This window comes from Cervus elaphus, chromosome 20 (assembly GCF_910594005.1).
Source record: "Cervus elaphus chromosome 20, mCerEla1.1, whole genome shotgun sequence".
NCBI classification, from domain to species: domain Eukaryota; kingdom Metazoa; phylum Chordata; class Mammalia; order Artiodactyla; family Cervidae; genus Cervus; species Cervus elaphus.
Window position 1 is genome coordinate 72,201,385 of NC_057834.1, and position 17,859 is coordinate 72,219,243.

The 17,859-nt window shown below is 42.5% G+C and overlaps 1 protein-coding gene across 1 annotated transcript in view; it reads left to right on the top strand.

Annotated features, from left to right (window-relative positions):
• Positions 1-1,823: 1,823 nt before the first annotated feature.
• The window catches only part of ABCA4 (ATP binding cassette subfamily A member 4), a 150,722-nt gene continuing 134,686 nt past the window's right edge, over positions 1,824-17,859 (top strand). The window contains exon 1 of the mRNA XM_043878203.1: positions 1,824-1,904. The gene's annotated coding sequence lies outside the window, so the exon portion shown is untranslated. The remainder of the gene's footprint in view (positions 1,905-17,859) is intronic.

Below are 17,859 nucleotides of genomic sequence, written 5' to 3' on the forward strand. Positions count from 1 at the left end.
CCAAATAAGACCTGGATGACAGTGTCTGAAGGCAAACCCTGGCACCCCAGTGAAAGGCTGGCCCATCTTTCTATTCTCTAGGTTGTTTCTCAAAGGCGAGGTGCATCAGAATCACCTGGAAACCTTGATAAACATACAGATTCCTGGGCCTTACCCCCAGAGATTCTGATTGAGTGGCTTAGCCACTAAGGCTGTGAATGTGTGTGTTTAACAGCTGTTGATTCTGATGCAGGGGGTGTGACGCCTATAGAAGGGTTGGATTGTGCTATTTTATTTTCTTGTTTTTTTTCTATTTCCAATATCTGATGGTAACTTGTGCAAGGGCTTAACAGACTATGCCATCTTGGGAGTTTTCCTGTGCTAGGCAGGTATTAAACTGTTTTTTGTTTTAATCTGTTTTTTAACAAATGTATTTGTATATATTCCTAGTTGAAATTCAGTCTTGAAGCCAATGTTTTCAAGTCTAGTGAATTAAACTGTCTCACCAAAGCAGTTGGGAATGTTTTACAAATCCTACCCTTTAATCCAAATGAAAATAGAACATATATGCTACTAAAACAACTACAAATATAATTCATAATCTATTCAAGAGAGAACACTGCTAAGTAATCTGACCCAATAGCAGTTCTCTAAAGTGCGGCAGCAGTTGGTAAACCATGTTGCAAAAGTACTCAGTTGTAATGATGATGATTTAGACTATGAAGCCTTTACAGTAGGAGAGGAAAGAAAAAAAGGAATAATGATACTTTCCAACTGTCTGAATACCGCTGGGATTTTCCCTATTTCGGGCTTAGGGACTGTGAGAGGGACCTGAGGTTAGCATGCTCCCCTTCTCTCTACCCTTAACTTTTCCTTTCTCCCTTGCTCTCTATTTTTGTTTTCCTTTCTTTTTTCTCTAGAGTGTGTGTGATGTCTGGGCCCTAGAGCCCATTGAAGGGGGTTATTTGACATTTTTAAAAGATGACTGGGTGATACATTGACCTGCAGGTTCTCAGTCAAAGGTCTCGTCTTCAGGATTGAAAGGGCACAACAGTTTGTAAAACCAACCCATTTTTTTCCTTTCTTTGAATGCCCACAGCAGTAATTAAAGTCTATTGTGATACTTTCTGAAACAGGGAGGAAATAGGAAATTAACATCCTGAAACTGAATTGGAATCCCAGACAAGTTGCCAACCTGTAGCTGAGTCACTAAATGATCTGGAAGCTATTTGCCATCTAGCGAGACAGAAGGAGGTTAGGATGGAAATCACTGAAAAACAGATGACTCAGTTTTCCTTTTTAGAAAACGTTCAATTCCAGCTGCCTGATTTCCCTGTTTAAATAAAAGGGATAAAACCCCAACAGGCCAATGGCATCTAGGATGGAGAGTAATAACTGCTACCTGCATCAGTATCAATCGAAAAGGCACTCATTGAGGCGTTGGGTAACTTTATGCAGAAGCTTATGACATTATGTTGGACTTCCCTGGTGGCTCAGATGGTAAAGAATCTGCCTGCAATTCTGGAGACCCAGGTTCAGTCCCTGAGTCAGAAAGATCCCCTGGAGAAGGGCATGGCAACCCACTCCAGTATTCTTGCCTGGAGAATCCATGGACAGACGAGCCCGGTAGGCTACAGTTCATGGATCCCAAAGAGACAGACCCAACTGAACAACTAACATACACACAATGATATTATCTACCAGCAAGAGGAGATATAAGTCAAAGGAAGATTCAACCACGTAGTTATTTCCTGCTTTGTCAGAGACTCATGTGGCAGGAAAGAATGAGAAGTCCTGTGTTTCCGTCCCAACTTTTCTATTTACACACTGTGTGACATTGGCAGGTCATCCAGCCCCTTTGAGAGTGTTGCTTCATCTGTGAAATGAGAATAATATCTGCATGAGAAGGCAATTGTGAAGGACAGGTGAGTTAGTATACTTGAGTTAATGTACATTTTCAGCCCTATAAAAATGTAAAGCATCTTTGTTGCTGTGATGGTATTTGGAGGGGTTGGCAATGGTTACTTGGTCACAGAAATAAGGTAAGAGAGAGGTCAGTGTACTGTTATTGCATTTAGAGAGGGAAATAGTGAGTGTTTGAATGAAGATACCCATTATCACAGATTTATTTTTATAAGTATGAAGATGACCTCCGTTTGAAAAGTTCAATTATATCACCTTTCATTTCAAAATATTAGGTAGCGAATGCATCAACAGTAGGCATTTCTTACTAAAGTAATAATAATAGCCATCATCTAATTTCTTTTTAGACTGAGCATAGTGATAACAAGCTCTTCCTTTTATACCATCAGACAGAGCCATAGCCCCAAGATGTAGGCATTCTCCCCAGCCACTGTAGACAGCAGCCCTACACCAATAGGTATTATTATGCCCACTTTAGGTATTATGAAACTGATCAAAATTAAATTTAAAAAAATTTCCCAGGGGCATATACCAAATAAGCAGAGAAGCAAAGTTTCAAACCCAAGTATATCTGACCCTAAAACATGTGTCCTTAACTACCAAAATCTTGGAGAAAATGGAAATCACACTGTTTTCCATTGAATTGGAACAGAAGTCTTGTCTCTGTGACAAGCTGACCTTGACTTAAGGTCCAGTCTTTGAAATTGGTACATGATGATGAGAGTAGCTTAGACACAGGCACACAAACACACACTCCTTCTTTATACCTGGCTCCTGTCAGCCATGAGTTTGTTATGAAGGAGACACGTGTTATAACTGACTGATAAAGAGCCAGAAAGCTTAGCTCATATTGCTGATTACCCATGTATCTTTGAATGAGTGATTTAAAATCCGAGCCCTAATATCTGCTTTGAGTGAAGGTCATAATGTTTATCTAACCTACCTCATAGGGAGTTGTGAGGGTCAAGTGGAATGGTGCACATAAAACTATGTTTAGATATTTAAGAAAGGGGAGGATGTTGTTAAGAGTTTCTCAACCGGTAAGAGATTGAAAGAAGGTTTGGTAAGTAATATATAGGGGAAAAAAAAAAAAAAGGAACCATTAATCCCCTGCAATAGTCACTCCTTTTATTTCCCATGCCACTTCCATCACCTCACAGAATGCTGCCTCAGTATATAATAGTCTGATTATCTAAAAAAACTGTCTCTCAAAGTATGGTGTGCCTACTGGTGGGACACAAGATTATTTTAAGAGGTACTTGAAAATGTATTTTAATAGTTCTGTTTACTAGAACAATATAGAATAGAAAAATATAAAAATACTGTGATTTCCCAAATTATTTTTGAGAATTCAGCTAAGTATAAAAAGTGAATCAATTTAAAATGAATTAAATATAATGAAGTACAAGTATTACACAGATCTAGCAAACATGGCAAAAGTAGAAGGCAGAAGATTTTAGGAAGCACTGACAAAAGTGCTCTATTTGAAAACAGTCTTATCTCAGAGGAGCTTGTTGGGGCTATTTCTGGTTGATCTCTGTTGATCTCTTGTCTTCAACAACAGTAAGAATAACAGTAAAGAGCTTTGTTGACATTCTCTCCAAAGCTCACCCCATATTCCCACCTTCCCTACTCTGGTTGAATGTACTTGCCCCACAAGGAAGGCAATTTGAGCCAAAGTATTGTTTTATTCCTTCTCCAAAAAATACACTTTTCACCCTACATTACACAGGATTCAAACCATGGGTGCACCTCTATACAGGGCATGAGTCTCTACTTTGAAAATAAGAATTTACTCTTAGTATCATAAACATACTTCAGAAAGAATGCCTAAGTGCTCTGTAAAGGTCTGTAACAGTCCTACTGGAACTGATTGCTCAGTGCAGGCCTTGAGTATTTGCCAGGCCCTAGCTGCATCTTAACTGCTAAAGGTTAAAAGCTAGTGACAACTCTTCTACTGCAAGGCTTATTTTGCAAGCCTTTGATGACAGGGCTTTCATTTAGGATGGCTTCTCCAGGCTTGTTGAGAAACCAATATTGACCTGATGTGACCTCAAAAGAAAGCAGCATAGTCTTCTATATTAAGGGAATTCAGTGAAACATGTTGGATTTTTCTCCAAATATAATCTAGTAACTTAAATAGCGATTGAAACTAAAATAAAAAAGCATCATTTATTAAGAAAAGAAAAATCCCTTCATGTATTTTCCTGAGAAGTTCCTGGTCTAATAGAGACATTTTCTCTCACCAGCAGTCATAGCTAAGGGCAGTCTGAGATCCAAACCAGGGTCTCTCTGGTTCCAAAGACGGGGACTTTTCCCCATACCACAGTCCTTTTACTCAAATCTTTATTGATTGATGTCAAAGAGTGGCACTTTGAAAATCATTTAATTTCATTAAGGAGAAAAGAGAATCAGAATTTAATTAAGCTATGGAGACGGAAATGCTTGCACAGCATTCATGGGGATTCCCGGGAGACTGTTGGGGAAATGCTGGGACCCCATCGCTGCCTTGGCTCTCTGTGTTAGATAAAATGACTAAGCCACATTCCCGCTGGGGCTGAGCTAGAAATGAGTCCAAAGCAGGGACGAAGGCTGACACACAATCTTTATCTCTGCGTGTGGATCTTTCCCCGTCCCCCGGCCCCGACAGATGTAAAGAGTGGAGGAGACGGAGGGCCAGGGGTGCCTTGAGTGCCTTGAATCATTAAGGCAGGGGGTGATATGGAGCTGTTTGAAGAGAGAGATTTCCCTCACCCGACAGAGGTTTTTCTCCCTTTGACAAATTTAGCTGAAGAAATCTGACAGCAAACCACAAGCTTTCTTTGTCAGGCTGAGCAGGCAAGAATCATGTGAAATATTTTCCCACGCCACTTCCACCACCTCATAGAACCCTGCATAAGTATTCAATAGTCTCCGTTTTCCTCCTGTTTTTCTATGCTCAAGGTCAAACAGTTACTGGAAAGCTGACATCGTTGTTGGCCGTTGCATGGTTTTGCCACTTGGCGGGTGAGTTGGAGCAAGCCCTTCCTCTTGGTTTGCCTGTGGTGAGTTGCCCGTTGCTGAGTTATGCAGACACTCTCGGCAGAATCTGCAGAGACTTGACTTGTTAACCTCCTGACAGCAAATTCCCAAGGAGGGGCACCAAGCCTTCCTTGGTGTTGTAAGGCAGACACATCTTCCACATGGGCACTCAAATTGTTGCTATTATCTGTCTCACGAAATGGATCACCACAAGGAACTTGTTCTGAACTAGTCCGGGTCCCTGAGTCTCAGTTATTTTTGGCACTGAAATACCTCTTTTCCTCTGTTCTTTAAGCTTATCCCTTGGTTGTGCTGCTTGCCTCTAGCTGGAGTCCTTCGGAATGTCTGGTTCTGGAAGCTGAGCTCATGATGCCCTGAGATTGCAGATTGGCAGGTCTGGCCCTGGGAGTGAGGTTACTCAGGTGTTATCAGACTCTGCCCACAGCCAGCAGCTCAAACCCCCACTGAGGCTCATGTGATAACATCCCAGACTAATGGTCTGCTATGAAACACTCCTCAGCATCCCCTAAAACTCTGTTATCTGACAAGCATTTTGTACTTAATTCCCAGAAAATGCGAAATCTCTGGGTTCTTGTGGGTTTTCTGAATGTCAAGTCAGCACAACTCTAAACAGCTTTTGAAGTAAGTGCATAGAATGTGCTTGGAATAGCAACCTGCCTCCTCATTTTTGATAACAGCTTGATTTAGTTTTACTTATTCTGTTAGAACAGAGTCCTTTATACTGGGGTAAGTGGGCTACCCCCCTCCCCCACCTCCAAGAGTCCTCAAAGACTTTCCAAAGATACCAGACCAAGATAGCTGACATGGATACATTTCCAGAGCTTCAGTTTCCACATGATAATTTCCGCAAATTGATCTGCCTTTGATGGAAATGAGGATGCCGGTCAGGCAGAAGAATGGGAAGAAACTCAGACCAACTCTACAAACATGGCTGGGGCTGGGTATCCAGGAAAGAGAGAAGGACTCTATGGAAGTCAGCGCGGCCTTGTGGAGCATGCCTTGAGGTAGAGGCGAGACCTAGGAACTCAGATCTTGTTTTCCCAGGGACAGCTGACCTTTCCTAGGGTCTTGCCCTCCTAGAGCAGAAGTAACTGTGACTGGAAAAGGAATTTCCAGAAAACACTTCAGTTGGTGCTGGTTATCGGTTTAAACCGTCAAGTTGAATTAATAACAAGACCCTACCTGTGACTTGCCAATTCATTAGGTGAATATAGTGACGAGTATGTTTGGGGAGGGGAGGGTTTCAATGAATAATTTCACCCCTAAGAGCTCTACACACTGTAGATCCGTTACTCTCCCTTTATAAATGGCTCAACATGCATTTTGCTTAACAAAAGCTTAAAGGAGGACAAAAGAAAGATGAGAAATAAACTTGCATGTTTGTCGCTCATTCAGTTCACAAGGTCTTTTCACATTATCTCATTTAATCCTTTTATTTTTCCTTTGCCGTGTTTAAGACAGACACCACTAGGGTGAGGTCCCTCAGCTCCTGGCCTCTAAGTGAATCTGCTCCTGTTCCTTGTGTATGGCAAAAACCACCACAATATTGTAAAGTAATTAGCCTCCAATTAAAATAAATTAAAAAAATTAAAGAATTGGAGAATAAAAAAGATCCTTCCCACAATGATTGTGGGATGCAAGGTGTCCCTGCCCCTGCCCAAGGCTAATTCTACTTCCTCCCCTTCCTTGGGGCCGCATTAATCATCCCCCCTAGCTTTAGCATCTTCCTTTCAAAGTACTCTTTTTCCCACATATTAACATGGTCAAATCTCTCCTGTCTTCAGGGAAAGAAAACCTGCCTAACCTGATGTCCCTCTGTCTCACGCCTCGGTCCTCTGCTGTCTGGTTTCTACCTCCTGTAAGACTGTTCTCTCAGAGGCCAGTCATCCAACCCAGTAGACAGCTTTCAGTCTTCATTCCACTCAACCTCCTTTCTTGAGCCATTTGGCACTTTGAACCAATTCCTCCTCCTTGAAACATCCTCTTTCCATGGCTTCCAGGGTATCCCTTTTTCCAGACCTTTTCCCATCATCTCTAGCTAATCCTGCTCAAGCACCTTTGTTGGGTTCTCTTTCTTCACCTGCTTTTTAAGAAACTATTATTATTGAAGTATAATATACACATAGAGAAGTGTACAAGTCCTAAGTTTACAGGCTAATAATTTCCAAAAACTGAACACACCAAAATAACTTGCACCCAGATCAAAACACTGTTTCCAGTGCCCCCAGAAATAGTGACAATCACCTTTGCAGCTGCCATGCAGCCAACTTGCCCCCTCAAAGAGTAGCCACCCTCCTGATTTTGAAAATCAAGTATGAGTTTTGCCTGGGCTTGAACTTTATGTAAATGTGAACTCTGAATGCTTTGTATCTGGCTTCTTTTGCTTATCATGTGTATATGGGAGAATTAGCCATCCCACTCGTTGCTGTATGAGCTTTGACTGAGAGAACACACCACAATTCATTTATCCATTCTTCTGTGATGGGTGTTTGGTGAATTTCCAAGGTTTTGCTACTAGAAGGCATGATAGCAGCAAAACACTCAGGTACCTGCTTTTAAATGGTGAATTCTCTAGATTCCCATCCTAAACCTCTCCCTATACCTTGTCCCCCAGAGAAGCTTGGAATATTTGAGGGGCAGATGGGCAAAGATGGCTTAGACATGAAAGCCAGTGTCCCCTCTCACTAAATAAGAAAAAAGCTGCCAGAAATATTTCACATAATTTTTTTCAATTATGATTTTTGAAAGTTTAAATTTATCAAGTTAGCCCAACAACAACCTGAATTCCAAAATTCTTATACCGGAGATTAAAGTAGTGCCGGGTAATGTGCAAGGGCTTCCCTGTTGGCTCAGATGGTAAAGAACCTGCCCGCAATGCAGCAGACCCGGGTTTGATGGAGAAGATCCTCTGAAGAAGGGAGTGGCTACCCACTCCAGTATTCTTGTCTGGAGAATTCCATGGACAGAGGAGCCTGGCAGGCTCCATGGGGTCGAAAAGAGTCGGACACGACTGAGCGACTAGGTACATAGGTAATGTGCAAGATTCTCATAGGAGAGATTAATTTAGAAAATATTATTTGCTTTTCAGCATATAGGGCCAGTGATTCCATAGTACTACTGAAAGCTTACATTCTGTTATTTTGGTCATTAGCTTCTACTCCACAAAAGTTAGCAGGCCTTGGACCTCTCGATGACACAGTGTAAATGTTCTAGCAAGGCACAGGAGACAGTGAGCATGGCGATCCTACTGCAGGAATCAACCAAGTCGAAGCAACATGTGACAGCTCCAAGTCACAAGGCTCACTGATAAGACCACGTCAAGGAAGAGTCAAATCGATTAATAGATGAAATTGAGCTGTAGATACTTTAGGTAAAACCAAAGTTCTGGGATTATACTTGCATCAAGTCTGTAACGGAATTTTTAATGTATTTTGCTACTGCTTTACTTGATAATTCAGAAATTATTTTTATTTTGATATAACCATTCTCCAAAAAAAGTCAGATCAAATCTAGTAGTATAATTAGCAATCCATAGAAAAAGATACTAATTTTATACTATCCTGAGGAGGTAGAAAAAAAAATCTCATTTTTCTCACTACCCAAAATTTCATGATTTGGTATTTTTATCCTCCAAATATAAGACATGTAGAGATTATTTTCTGAAGAAATTCTTTTACTCTGTGCCAAATGGTTTGGAAATAGTCATCGTTTCCCTCTGATGATAAACTATGTGGTATTGCTTCTACTTTTAAAAACAAAGAAAAAAATGTGTTTACAGTTTCCCTTTGAGGCTCTTTAGAAAGAATTCTTGTAACACTTAGTGAACAGTAAATAAATGTTAAAAAAAAAAAAAAGCTGGCTCAAAATTGGAAACAAATATCAATATCACACTTGATTCATTGGCCACCAAAGTATAATATGTAAAGAATCAGTTGACGTAATTTTCAGTTTAGATCAACTATGAAAGTATAGTCCCAGCTAAGAATTCACAATGGCTGATGTGCTTTGAACCTGCCACACATCTTCCCACTTGTTATGCCTGCACGCTGCTTAGCATGTTTTAAAAAATTGTCAACCTTTTCCTAATAGATAGAGGAACTGACAGTATTGAATATTTTGGAATTCCTTTGCTTTCTTAAAAGATCCTCATTACAATGTAGTTCTTTAAACTTGCTGCAATTCTGTTGAGTTTTCTGCTATATTAATATTGTAATCATGCACTAGCTAGGTACTTTATTCAGATACATCTCACAGGCTGCAAATCAGTTCTTGCCCTATGTCAGTGGTCCAGGTGATAACCTCTACTTGATTACGATAACTCATATTACTCAGGAGTTTTTTGGTTGCAAGTGATAGATGCCAAACTTGAGCTAAGTTAGGCAAAGTGGATTCTATTGGAAGGACTGGGGTGTCTTACAGCTAAATTGCCTGGAAGAAAAGCAGGAGAGCAGCTGTGTCCCGGGAACAGCTGGAAGCAGGGCCACAGCTGGAAGGAGGGCCACAGCTGCAGCTGAGACTGCTGCTCTCGGCCTCCGTCTCTCCTGTGCATTCCCGTCATTCCCTCTCACTACAGATCGGATTTCTGTCCGTGGTGGGGTGCACAGCCTTGAGGCCACTGCCAGTCCATGGCATGTGTATGTGCATGCAGGTGCCCACAGAGCCTCTCAGTTGTGTACGACTCTTTGCGACCCCATGGACTGTAGCCTGCCAGGCTCCTCTGTCCGTGGGATTCTCCAAGCAAGAATACTGGAGTGGGTTGCCATTACCTTCTCCAGGGGATCTTCCCAAGCCAGGGGTTGAACCCACGCCCTATAGCACTTTTGAACAAATTAGAAGGCGGAGACAGCTCCACAGTTGCATAGTTTGGTGAGAAGAGGCATCTTCGTGAATTGAAAAAGGCACACGTTTTTCTTGGATGCAACCAAACCAGGGCCCATGGTTTGGTCAGTAAAAGTAAGCGAGATTTCACCCACTCCACTCTTCACCTGCATAAAGTAGAAGCTGGATCTAATGACCTAGCATGGCCTCTAATTTCACTACCAACTTCTGTACTTCCGTAATGATAAACTCAAGCTTCTCTCAGGTTCACAATAAAACATTCTGTGACTAGGCTCTGACTGACCCAGTTAAGGTCGGAAAACCACTCGTGACCAATCAGCTCTGACCACGGACCCACAGCATTTCCTAGTCTACTGTACACCCTTTCCTTGGCATTAGGGTCACCCCCAGAAGAGAACAAGTCTGTGAGTCAGGCAGCCAATCTGTTGGCAGCTCCTACCCAGGTTTGGATATTTTTCTTTTTTTGGAGAAAGTTACATAAACTGAATTGTATTCATTTATTGCACTATTGGGGCTCCACAGGCAGTACTAGAAGTAAAGAACCCACCTTGGAGTGAGTTGACACGCCCCAATGCAGGAGAGTTAAGAGAACACAGGTTCAATCCCCGGGTCAGGAAGATCCCCTGGAGAAAGGCATGGCCACCCACTCCAGCATTCTTGCCTGGAGAATCCCATGAACACAGGAGTCTGGCGGGCTACAGTCTGCAGAGTCAGACTGGACTGAATCGACTGAGCATAGCACAGCACACTACACTATTACCTTATCAAATATTATTGAATAAGTTGAGGAAATGTTATTCATTACAATCGAAGGAGTTTGAGAATTTAACTGCCAATTATTTAGTTTTAAATCTGGTAGGAATAAACTCAAAGTTAGAAAGCAAGATATTTTCCCTTTTATCTTACACTGTGATGTCTCAAAACTATCTTTATGCTTATGACATAGATTCATACTACTTCCCACCCCACCTTTAATCGCTGTTTTCAAAGAAATATGTGTCCAATGATGGATTAGGGAAATATTCTATTTTCTTCAGCTTTTTTCAAATGAACGATTGTTTTCTATTGGTATTAGTTCATTATCAAATTTATCTCCACTCCAACATTACAGTGCTTCTGATTCATTTAGCTTACATATTTTCCTGAGTATTTTTTCCAAGAAGAAACTTCTTAAAATTATAAATTATTTTTCTCTGCTACAGAATTTTTGCAGAATCACTGGTACAAGTAATAAAATGTTTCTTTCTTGATGACATTGCATTTCAACCCTCAGAAATAGAAACAAAATCTTTAAAACTTCATCATTTGTCTTGAACTTCTATACTTCTGAAGATAAAATAGGTTGATATAGTTTGTCACTTAACTTCACAATTACCAAACCATGCACAATTCCCAATCCTCGTGTAGGGTCCTAGCATGAAACCATTGCATTCCCTACATTTACATCAACTCTAGATTTACCCCCAGTCAATTAGTGTTATTGGTGATAACTGTAAGATTAAAATGTGAAGCTATTAGCACCATTCTTGATTAACTAGGCATATTCTCAGTAGCATTTGAGAAAACTGAGAACATAGGATTTATTTTGACATAATTTTTAAACAACTATAGTTACCTGCAAGGAGTAAAGTGGGGGAATTACACCTAAATATAGCTATAATATTTAAAGAGTAAGTGTCCTCAATGTCACCAGTCGTTAGGGAAATACAAATCAAATCACAGGATACCATTTCATACCTGCTAGGATGGTTACTGGGCTTCTCATGTGGTGCTATTGGTAAAGAACCTGCCTGCCAATGCAGGAGATGTAAGAGACTTGGGTTCAATCCCTGAATCGGGAAGATTCCCTGGAGGAGGGCGTGTCAACTCACTCCAGTATATTTGCCTGGAGAATCCCATGGACAGAGGAGCCTAGCGGGCTACAGTCCATAGGGTTGCACAGAACCAGACATGACTGAGGCGACTTAGCACGCACACACAGGATGGCTATTATAAAACAAAACAGAAAATAGTAAATGTTGGTGAGAATATGGAAAAATTGAAACTCTTGTGCACTACAGATGGAATGTAAAATGACGCAGCTCTTATGGAAAACAGTCATTTTTAAGACAATTAAATGTAGATTTACCATTTGATCTAGCAATTTCACTTCTAGGTACGTATCCAAAAAAACTGAAGGCAGAGACTTGAACAGATATTTGTGCACCTATGTTCATAGCAACATTATTCACAATAGCCAAAATGTGGAAACAGCGCAAATTACTGTGGATCAATGAGTAATGAAATATTATTTTGCCTTGAGAAGGGAAGAAATTCTAACATAATGTTACAACATGGATGAACCTTAAAGATTATGCTAAGTAAAATAAGCCAGACACAAAGGACAAACACTATTTTTTACTTATAGTAGTGAAATTCATAAACACAGAAAATAGAATGGTGCTTGGCAGGGAAGGAAGGAACAGTGTTATTGTTTAATGAGTATAGAATTTCAGTTTGGTAAGATGAAACTCTTCTGTAAGTGTATAGTGGTAATGGTTGGACAACAATATAAATGTACTTGGCTCTACTGACCTATACACTTAAAAATGGTTAAAATGGTAAATTTTATGTTACATATATTTTGCCACAATAAAAGTAGTGTCAACATCAAAAAATATTTGTGTAGCCAAGAACATCAGTTACGTGGGAATAATGCCGCTGCAGTATCATCAGTTGACTTTAGCAAAGTGCTCAAAGTTTAACATTTTCTGTTGTAACTCAATGAAAAACAGAATATTTGTCTACTGTGACAAGACACAATTTACATAGCAGATATCTGATGACTACAACTTCTTCCCTTTGGGAATTTGAAAGGAGGCATGCTTCTTCACCAGCTGTAGCTCCCCACAGCAATTCCACACACTCTCCAAGTTTATCCTCCCTGGGGAATCTACTTAATCACTCCCAGGGCTTAATCTTCTGTTTATATGCTGATGAGTCCCAAATCTATGTCTCCATCTCAGAGCAGCCTGCTGAATACTTCCAGTCAGATACGGAGGTCATGGGGACCTCAAAGTTAATATGTCAAATCTGAACCCATCTTTTCTCCCACTTCCTCTTACTCCCCTAGGCCCTCCTCTGGCCTTCTCCTCCCAGTTACGGGCAACACCAGCTTCACTATACAGCCAGCCAAGCCCTAAATTTTAGTTACTCTTTCTTCTCCCTCCTTACCCACTTCCAATTAGCCACCCAGCCGTCTATGTCTCCCTTTTGTCTCTCCAGTCCCTCCCCTATTACCTGCTGCCTTTGCTCAGGCTTTTTATTTCCCCCACCACTCCCGCCCTACTGCCAGAGTGAATTTACCCCTCTTGGCAGCCACTGGATTAAAATCTGCAATAGCTTCCTGCATGATTAAACCCATACTCTGTAGCATGTAGCAATATCTTAATGATTCTGCACAGCGCCTGCTTCTGTTTGGGTGTGCCCTGCACCTGTGGACCACTGAAGGATCACTTCATGGGTGCTCAGGAAATCTCAGTCAAGTCAAAGGTACTCATCAATTTGTTGGTCTAGTTCCCTTTCTAGTTGCTTCTTTCAGCGTTTCTCCATCCACATCCTCCACTTCAGCCTATTGTACTTCTGGTTTTCCTGGGCAGGATTAAGCTAGTCCTGCCTCTCTGTCTTTGCATGGGGTTTAAATGAGATGTTCAGGAACCCAGCATTGTCCCTAAGCACAGTATTTAATCTTACTAGACTTCTTGTTCCTTGTCTCATAAACACCTACCATACAAAATTATAGTGAGGATATAATGAAATGACATATGCAAAAGTGGTCTGTAAACCGTAAAAATAAAATGTTATCTTGTAATTCATCAAAGCCTATCTTTAATGCTGCCACCTCCAAGAAACTTATTTGATATCCTAAGCAGAAACCAAAGAAATGATGCTTTTGTATTGTGGTGCAGGGGAAGACTCTTGAGAGTCCCTTGGACAGCAAGGAGATCAAACCAGTCAAACCTAAAAGGAAATCAACCCTGAATATTCATTGGAAGGACTGATGCTGAAACTGAAGCTCCAATACTTTGGCCACCTGATGCAAAAAGCCGACTCATTGGAAAAGACCCTGATGCTGGGAAAGATTAAGGGCAGGAGGAGAAGGGGATGACACAGGATGACAGTTGGATGACGTCATCAACTCAATGGACATGAGTCTGAGCAAGCTCTGGGAGATAGTGAAGGACAATGAAGCCTGGAGTGCTGCAGTCTGTGGGGTTACAAACAGTCAGACAGGACTTAGACTGAACAACAAACCAGAAACCATTCTCCTCTTCTTGGAAACCCCACCATACACAGCCTGTTTGTGTTGCTCATGGATTCCGTCACACTTCTTAACTTATCCAAGTTCATGTCTCATGTCTAACAACCAGATCATTAATTACATGAAGTCAGCAGCCATTCCTACTCTATGACTCTCCCTCCACCCTATCAAGGTCTCAAGGGTCTAGAGTCTTTAAAAAGAAAAAAGCAACTACTAAGATTTGAAACGGTGGAGAATAAAAGTTCCCAGTGGTGAAGTAGCAGAAAGTCTTCTGTGTGAAATGTTTGGGATCATGGATCCACCTGCAAATGACGAGTCCATCCACTGTGAGCTGGAATGATAGTAGCTTATCCACCCACTATCTCTTCTCAAGCCTAGACTGTGTCAGATATGACTGGCCAATCACAGCCTGTTCTGCTGAGCATGGAGTTTCCCAGCAACTTTTCCACCACAGCCCCAGGTAGCAACAACTAGTTGATCAATTTCAGCACAGGAGAAAAAAAACTTTACCATCCACTAAACTCAGAGATGCCTACAAATAGCTGACCTAAAGTCACTACAGAGCAAGATAAAGGTTTTTAAAAAGGAGAGATGACTTCAGATCTGGCAAGTGATCTGGCTGGGCTTTAAAGTAGTCGTCAGTCCTTGGGTGCTGGCTCAGGGCAAGCTATTTCAGAGGACACAGCCACCTTATACTTATGGGGAGAGATTCTGTTCCAAACCGAAAGGTCAGAGATTCCCAAAGGCATATCCCCTTCAGGAACTCTAGGAACCCCTTTGATGCACAGGGAGTCTGAGGGTCTTGGTTTCCCATGAAATGCCCCCACCTTGATTCACTTAGTGCTCAGTCACTCGTGTCTTCCCAAAAAGAAGCCAACAGAGTGTCAGCCTGCTTTCCTCCACGAAGGGCTTATGTGTAATTAAAAGGGATTATGCTTTGAAGAAAGTAGCCTTTAATCACCCAGTGAAGGACACAGCAGCCTAAGCTGGAGGTGCTCTGGGCACCATTTATGTCCATTGCTGCCTGTGAGCCCCTGTCATAGACGGAGGGCTGGGAGTGATCTCCAGTCTTCCGTGATCACCAGCATGGGCTTTGCCAGACAGATCAAGCTTCTGCTCTGGAAGAACTGGACCCTGCGGAAAAGGCAAAAGGTAAGAGAGGAGACTCTGTGGTCTCGGACTGAGGAGGTGTGGAGCAAATAGACAATGGAGAGAATGGGTAGGGTGGGAGCAGGGAGGGTGAGAAGCCAGTGCGTTGGTGGCTATTTGTCACCGAAGCAGCAAGTAATGTCTGGCTCCTCACTGTGCCTCTCTGACGAGTGTCCTTCCCAGGTGTGCTTCTCTGTCCTGAGGTAGCCGCCTTCCATCCACAGCCCAGCATGGCCGTACTACGAAGTCAGCTTTTGCCTGCCCTGCCTATGAATCCATTGCCTGCCCATCCCTCCCCTTCCCCTGGTTTTTAAGCCTGCCTCTCTGTCTGCATTCCCTTGTGCATTCATACTGTGTGGCAGAAAGAGTCCAAAGTCCTGAAAATCAGACTCAAAGGAAAACTACAGTTTCCAAGAGCTTCCCAAACCAATGATACTATATTTCATTGCTTCTAAATGGCAAACTTTTTTCACATTTCTGAAATCAAACTACAGCTCACAATCAAGTGATAGATTTCTTAGTGTGCAAAAATAACAACCCATCAAGAAAAGTAACAATGCATCTTAGAGTCGATGAGATATAATATCTTATCAGCACCAGAGATGTTTACTGAGCCTTCCAGTGAGCACGCATGGGACTGGGCTGGACCAGGGACTTAAAAGGCACAGATCCTACCCTGGACTCATTCCTAGTCTGGCTGAGAGAAACTGCAGTATGTTTTGAGACCAAGAGCAAGAAAAAGGAACACAGGCCAAATATCCCCTGAGAAGAACAGCCAACAGTCACAAGAGATCCGAGGACCCCAAGGGTGTACATGTAAATCCAACTGGCCTCTGTAAATTTTTCCTGGGAAAGGATACAGAGTGAATATAGAACTGTAAATACTGCACATTGCTGCGGCCTCAGAGTCATGGAAATGCTGGATGACCAAAGGAGTCAAGAGAAGAAGAAGCGGGGGAGGATTGAGTGGATAGGACAGAGAGAGAGCCAGGCGAGGTAGGGGGAGACAGCGAGGAAGATGGGCTGTGGGGAAGAAGATTATGGATCTGTTCCAAGCCTCGATTCAGAGTGGGTTTTTGTGGTCAGGACAGGGTTTTCGCGGGTATTGGAAAGGAGGCTGGAGAAGGAAGGGGCCAACAGATGGAACATCTGAGGACCCCTGATGAGTATCTCAGTCACAGTCCAGTCAGAGGGACTCTAATGGAAGGAGGCATTAGCTGGTAACCAAGCTGGTACCTGAGGATATAAAACAGCTCCAGGTGACATGGAGGTAGCAATTGCAGGATACAATTACCACCCCTACAGCCGAGAGAACCAGGGAGAAAGTGGGATTGCCAAGTCTTAGAAACACAGAGGTGTTGTCAGCAGAGCCGAAATGCAGATCTGTGAGGAAGGGACACAACAAGGCCTCAGGCTCAGACCCAAGAGGAGGAAGCCCTGGCTGACAAGAGGGTTTGGAGCTGAGAGATGACAGCTTAATAACTGGCACAAAAGGGAGCAGCAAGGGCCACGGTCAACCAGTGCCCCGATGATCCTTCCCATTTGTGTGTCTTGAACAGGCCTTAGGGAGACTGCAGGAGAAGCCAAGTTAGGACCCATTCCTACTGGGAGACACCACTGTCCTCAGGCTGCTTTCCTTTGTCAAAGCTGGTGTGATTTTCAAATTAGCACTGAAGTTATATGTTACCCCAAGAACCCTATGCTAAAAGTAATCAGTGGCTTAATCTCTATTTCCAGGAGCTTCCTTTGTAGAATGCAAATAGGCAAAACTGAAGCAGGCTCGTTATTAAATTCATTCATTTATTCATTTGCTCCTTCCGTTAACAAATACTTAGTAATCGACTCATTGGAAAAGACCCTGATGCTGGGAAAGATTGGGGGCAGGAGGAGAAGGGGGCGACAGAGGATGAGATGGCTGGATGGCATCACCGATTCAGTGGACCTGAATTTGAGCAAACTCAGGGAGATAGTGAAGGACTGGGAAGTCTGGCGTGCTGCAGTCCACAGGGTCGCAAAGAGTCAGACATGACTTAGTGACTAAACAACAACAGTAATAGCCAGGCACTTGGCCAGGTGCTGGGCACACAATAACAAACAAGACAACCACGGTCTCTGCCTACATGATGTTCAGTCTAGATTTTCACTCAATTTTACTCTCAATGTGCTCTTCATGGTCCTCAAAAAATGCACCCAGGGACAATAGCTGCTGGTCTGAAATGATTCCATTCCTGTGGCAAGTGTGTTGCTGTTACAGAGAATAACTCTATTCTCAAAAACCCTATCTTCAGTACCCTATTGGCCCAGAGGCCCTCACGGTCTCTGCTTGCTTTCCCTGGTGCTGGTGGTGGTCTCTGTTCAGGGATTCTATCTTCTCCCCAGTATGCTTCCTGGAGGTCACACTGCCAGCCCCTCTGTGGTGAGACAGGGCCTTTCAGGCTGAGGACCTTGGCTGGGGGAATCGCCCAGGATGCACATAGTCAGGCCTGACAGTCATTTGGTGCCATTGTGATGACGGAGATCGAAGTCTTTGTCTGGTGTGCCTCCAGCTAGCCTCTCCACTGCTACATTCCAGGAATTTCCAGGATGTCTGGGTATGATGGAGATATCTCCACAGCCCCCAGTAGCTC